The following is a 6,675-nucleotide window of genomic DNA, read 5'->3' as shown; positions in this document are numbered from 1 at the left end:
AGGGTGCTTGTCCTTTTGGTGCCTCAGTTCAGCCAGTGGTGTAATGGCCATACCAGGATTTACCTTCCTTTCTCACCCATTTGCTGGGCTGACTAGCAACATGTTTTCAATTTTTGCATGAAAGGCTCCACATTAATCCATGCCACAATTTGCTTTGTTTGCTTTCACCACTAAAATTACTTGTTTCCCCCAAAGATCTGCCATCTGTCACTATTCACCTTTTACATTTTTATGCTCCACAGTTGAGCAAACACCAACGCCTGAATAACTCTATTTCCCATTATCAGTCCTTGGAAGTGCCCCGAGGTCAAGGCAGTCGGGATGTCTTGCCCCTGGCTGGATTCCCTGAGACCTCAGGGCTCACCCTGTAGCCTTGCCCTCTCTGCAGCCACTAAAAATACCCCGTGTCTTTTTCTTAGCAGGGGTTTCCCAGTCTTTTAAAACCAAAAAGAAATCAGTCCTGTCTGGACTAATGGTACTCCTGCCATAATCTGGCAGATGTAACATAGAATTGTAGGAGGGAGAGGCAGAGAGATGAGACATTGTCTGGGTGGATGTGGCAGCTGATGGGGACTGCTCTCTGCTCTCTAGATGGGTAATGATATCGTGATATCGTTGAGTATCTTTGTCTGCACATGACAAAGGAAAGGGGCAGACCCCGGGTGACAGCTGGGAAGGGCAGCTGTGAGCCACAAGCCAGTGTCTGAGTAGCCAGTTGCAAAAGATTTTTGTGTTTTCATAATCCTTGTGAGTAATATCCTGTCAAAGTCTTCATCAAAAGTTATTAGTCCCTCCATAAACTGGTACTTCAATATGTAAACTTGCCTTGTAATTAATTTTATGAGCTATGCCCCTGGCACCATAGAGCTCTTATTTCATTTTAGGAGCATAATTGATTAGGCTTCCTGTTGCTGTGATGTAGACCAAGGATGTTGCCACCAAATGAGGAGTAATTTGTGACAGCTCATTTATGAAGAGATGTCTACTGTTTGCCAGCACTGAGCATACACACAAGGCAAAACAAAATATTTTGTATTGCTACTGCTGTGCACTGCTTGAAGTTAAAAAAACAAAAGGAAAAACAAAGAGACTATAATTATGGAGCCAAATTAATATGGTTAATTATTATATATTAGTACAGCATCTTTTATTCTTCACTGTAAAGGTTTTTGTTCTCTGCTTATTCCTTTGAAGATATTTGTCTCAGTAGAGCATCAGATGACATTCCTGTCTGGACAACTAGATTTTGCATTGCTAAAATTTCCTTTTGTTTCAATTGTATCAGATACTTTTCTCTACTTCCAACAACTGTTATGGCAAAATAAAGTCCCTCTTATATAACTTTTAACAATTGCAGAGTCCATTTTGATGCCAATGGTTTACATTTTCCTTTCTTTTCTCTCGCTGTTGAATATTTGAGTGAACATTATCTGAGAGAAATATGTTGGACACTCAGGCTGTATTAGCCTAATTTATGGCTAGCATAAAAGAAGCAATATTTCCTGTGGGTAAGGTCAAAAGGGCTTTGTTTTCTATTAATTAAAAATAAGCTCATATAAGACAATGCATGCAAGTAATAAAGACATAATGCTTATTTGTGTGGCCAGAAAGGAGTAGGTTACTCATGACCACCAATCATAGCTGCAGTCTCCCCCTGACCCTGAAAACAGACCAAAAAAAGGAAAATGTATCATTTTATCCTTTCCATGCCTTGCTTATATGAGCTAGAGAAGTGAGCTGAATGTCTGAGAGGCAAGTCCTAGGTTGCTGCAGCCCCTTAAATCCTATAAGCACAAGGTTGAAACTAAAAGTGCCTGATGCTTCCTGCATCTCCCAGGGAAACTATGTGTGCCTAAATTCAACCAGAGCTCTGTCTGGAAAAAAAAACCAAAAAAACCTCTAAATCTCAGAAACCGGATGTTTAAAAAATGCAACTAAGAATTTGAGAGGGAGAGTCAGAAGAAATGAGAAATGCTACCCTCCAAAACTGAAACAGAATGATAAATTACTTTTGCCTTTCTGAAGCCAAGCTAGAAAACCTCTGCTCACCTCTATTATCTACTTCTGGTCTCTGAAGATGCATTACCATATTAATTCATTGCGTTATACAATTTGAGCAACTAAATGAGTTTACCTCATGCCCTCTTAATAGAATTTTCTTCTAATGCTAACTTTAAGTGATACATTTTAGGGGATACTTGAATTAGAATGCATCACAGAAATTTATTTAGACTCAATTTTGTTTACAAATTATGACTTAACCCTTCTTGATAAACCAAGTGTAGGAAATCCCCAGCCTCTCTGTGGACAAAATATCTCTCGGCATTGGAAGTCCTACCATCTCCTAAGTAATGTGAGGTTTTACTGGGCCTCAGGAGGGGCAGAAGGACTGTTTGTGTGAAAAGACAACCAGCACATCACAAAGAAAATGGCACGCAAGGTGAATTGGGATGGGTACATATGCAGCCCATCAGAATGGGTGGAGAGGTGCTGTGATGTACATGTGGTCAATTGGCTGCATCATGAGGGGGCGCACCAGCCTGCAGTGCAAAACATCAGGAACTGTTTTCCGAGCATTGATAGTGTGGAAAAGAGGATCAAAAATGGGGCAACTCAATTTTGACAACATGGTTCCTGTCAAGACAGGAATTTTATGTCCTGTGGCTGTGGTACCAACAGGAATCCTCCATCCAGGCACAGGCTACATTTTTTTTTCTGTATGCATATGTATTTCTGTCTACCTGTAAATGCATACAAAAAATATGGTCTGTGGCCTCATTACTTTCTTTGTTCCTTTCCATTACCCGAGAGACCAAGGAACTCATGGAATTGCCCCAGGATTTATGACAAGCCTACCAACTGCAAACACGTCCCGACATCACACACACAAAGGTTTCAAGGAGTAGGAAGCCTCACTGGAAGCTTTTCATAGAGCTGGTCTCCAGTTCTGCTTCTTCTCATTCCTGAGTTTCCTGTTGGTCAGTGCCTTCAGCTGCTCAGGAACATTTCTGTGCATATTGAAAAATTCTTATATATTCCAGTTTTAGCAGAGGTGAATGTTTTTCAAAATGACCATTGTGCAGCTCCCCTCTATTCACTGGAGTTTCATTCAGCAAAGCCTTGAGTAGCTGAAGTATATGCATTTTTTGATTTTCCTGAAACACAGAGAATGGATGTAATTCCATGGAATAGGTTCCTATTTCATCCATGGGAGGAACACAGTACCATGCAATTTAGGTATCTAAATTTTAAACACATATATTTTGCAAATAACCTGAAAATCATTCATTCAGTGTAATAATTATCAAGAAATTCTGACTATTAAAAATAAAAAAACAGTTTCACCTTGTGGGCACAAGAGAACTACAGGTTTGCATTCAGCAGAACTACTCTCAAGTGTAAAGTTAAGCACCCATGTAAAGTTTTTAGGCCTGATGATTACATCTGGAATTATGCTTTTTTCCATGAACTATGGAAATTCCAATATTATGGACAGAATTATCACCTTGTTTCAAAAACCCAGTAATAGATGCTACTAATGAAATTGTTCTGCTTCAGATTCTTAAAATATAACAGCAAGATCATCCTAGCATCTTTGGTTGGCTTTTGTGGTTGTTTACCCCTCTTGGAGCTTTGGTTTTCTTAATTTTAAAAATCAAGTATTAGCTATTTGCAATGACTGATAGAAATAACATTAACTTACTGAAAATGGGAAATCAATTCCTATTTGACCTTCTGATGTGTATTAACCACCTTTACACTTTAAAGAGAATTTCATCCTACCTTTGTAGCATTGACATAAATTAGTAAATAGAAAGTGTCTTCATTTGATATTTTCCACTGTAAGTATGTGATCAACAGAGTCTTATGTTCAGTGGTTTTAATTTAATGGGTTTATCCCTGTGCTAGATATGGTTTTCATTTAAACTGACCTTGCTTTATTTGAATTATTGCTCAGATTTGCACAAGTACAAATGACCTAATCTTCCAAAATACATTTTCTGATCGACATAAGCAAACAGTCTGAAGAAGCAATTATGTAAAAGAAATGCTTTTAGCCAACAAATGGGTCTATAAATAAACAAGTACTTCCTAATCACAAGCTAAACTTGTGTCATTTTTCCATTTTTAATAAAAAAATAGTTTAACTCAATGAATTTTAATGTTTCTGGAAGTGAGGAAGCAAGATTTTTTTGCAAAACCGAGTACTGTGAAATTAAAAGCTGCACCACCTTTTTGCTAAAGTTCAGCCAGCATAGCTGCATCTGACCACTACCACCTTTGACTTCCCAGGTCAAATCAGCAAGAAATCATATGGAAAAAAAAAATCCATTTTTATATTTGCAATGTGTAGGAGGGAATGGGATGTTTTTACAAGTCAGACTTTTTTTCCCCCCAAAGTGAAAAGCGGGGCAAAAATACACCACTCTACATAACTTTGTGTCTTTTCTATGTTTTTCCATTGCCAGTGCCCTGGTATCTCATTACTTATTTGGATTTATACACCCTAAATAAAGGAAGCATATTGAGAAATATTTGTTGAAAAAAGTTTCTGGAGGGGAACTTTCATCTACTCTCGGTATTTGGGAAAAAATGATTGTTAATGGTTGGAAAGGTATTATTAGGACATGTACTATAGTTGAGTCAATGGGCATGAGAAGAAAAGTGATAGCTGATGCTTAGTACTGGAGGGATCAGTGTAGACAAGTGATTTTCTCACAGTGAATAAATCAAGAGTACTCAACTAGAGATGATGGATAGTTACACAGTTATACATTGGTAAGAGCGGAGTCTCAAGGCTAGTAAAAATAGGGTGGATGAAAAGGCAGAAGTCGCTTGACATGAGGAGAAATTATACTGCTGAAGCAAGAGAGGAAGAGGAGCACAATAGATATGAAAGCTGGTTAGAGATAGCAATCTATGGGAAGAAGACAAAGAGGAATTAATGGAGAGTGTATAATGTCAGACAGATGACAGGGAAAGAAAAAACATTTTAAAACCCCAAAGAAATTCAGGAAGACAGAAACTCAGAAATGCTAAAGCTGAGCATGAACCCAAACTCCACATACCAGCACCATCCAAAGCCTGTGCCTGCTTTGCTCTGGCTTATTTGCAGAAACGTGGGTTGGGCTGCATAGGCAGGCAAGGGGCCCCCAGCTGTGAGGGACAAGCACTGGAAACCTGTGGGAAAACAGTTTTGCTAGGGAAGAGAGGTGTCTGTGTGTCCATGTGTGAGGTTTAAGAGAAGTTCTTGTAGTCCCAAGGAGAAATAATAAGCTACTAAAAAATGAAAGAAATCAGATATTGTCCCTGTGCTGATCAGAAGAAGGGTGCAGGAGTGAAACAAGTTCATATTCACTTTTTAGTGTTAAGGTCACTTCTTTGGCTCTAGAGAAATCAAAACTAAAAAGGTGAAGTTCTGCAGAAATCAGTCTTCCTCTCCACGGTACTAGTGAATACCAGGAGCTGCTCCACTGAAGGAAAGTGATTCTCACCAAAATAAACCACCTAGAACAGAAAATCCCATGTTTGCATCTGAGATCATCCAGGTAAGGTGTTGTTTTCTATGCACAGCATATACATACATCTCTGCTGTTTCCAGAGGGAAGAACAGGCAAAGGCATTTGAGCTGCCAACCCCTCTAGGTCTCAAATTACACTTTTCTTATAATTTTCGTTTAAAAGCTGGTTTCCAGCTTTCTGTTTATACCTGTGCTCCCTTGGCAGCTCAGACCTCACACCTCCATCGCCTTCTGGAGCTGGACTGTAGGTAGAAATGCAAATGCTGTTTGCAGTCAGCTTGCTGGTTTGCTGCTCAGTGTCCTGAGCTGCACTGTCTCCTTTACCAGGGAACATAAATTCTTCCAAATTAAATGTTGAAGATGTCTCTTACATGCATGTTTTGTGAAGGTCATGATCCTTGGGTGTGATGTTGAGTTCCTGTACGTGGCTGGATAGCTGGTAAACAACAAGTTGCTTTGTCTAGGCATACTCATAAATGCAAATGTTTTCTTTCCTGTTTCCTTTGCTGCAGGAGGTCGTATGGATTATAAGGAGAATACATCTTCCCAAGTTTGTAGCTGTTTAGAGTCCTAGAAACAAGAATGTCTTTTCACATCCACCTGGGTGTTCTTCCAATGTCTGCAGGTTGCCACAACCCTTATGATAAAGGACTTCAGGAGGATAGATTTTTTTTCACCTTAATTTAGCAGCAGTTGCTATAGGGGAATTATGAAAGGAAGTATCCACTCCTATGTAAGTCAGATATTGTGCAAATGAAAGGCATGTCTCTATGGGACTTAGGGGGCCAGCATGGTGCCACCTCAGTGGGCATCTGTCCCCGAGCAGGCAGTGTGGTCAGACTCTTGTCAGTGGCACCAGAGTCCCCCAGAAAGGAGGAGGCATGTTTGTCACATCTCCAGCTGACTGCCTACACACTGTGGGCAGAAGACAAGCTTTGTTGATGTAAATACACCATTTATGTTGCTCGTGGCAGTGTCTTTCTAACTTTGATGCATAATATGAGAAGAAAAAATGCAGTGTCCCTGGAAAAACAAGTGCTTTTTAGATTCACAAATAAGGAGTTATTTACACATCCCTCTCTGGCAGGGAAGAGGGAGAAACATGGCACAGTAGGGGCAGTGTGTTAAGCAAATGTTTAAGCTTCATATCCAAG

The sequence above is a fragment of the Geospiza fortis genome, unplaced genomic scaffold (assembly GCF_000277835.1).
Source record: "Geospiza fortis unplaced genomic scaffold, GeoFor_1.0 scaffold95, whole genome shotgun sequence".
Taxonomy (NCBI): domain Eukaryota; kingdom Metazoa; phylum Chordata; class Aves; order Passeriformes; family Thraupidae; genus Geospiza; species Geospiza fortis.
This window is presented reverse-complemented; position numbering follows the sequence as displayed.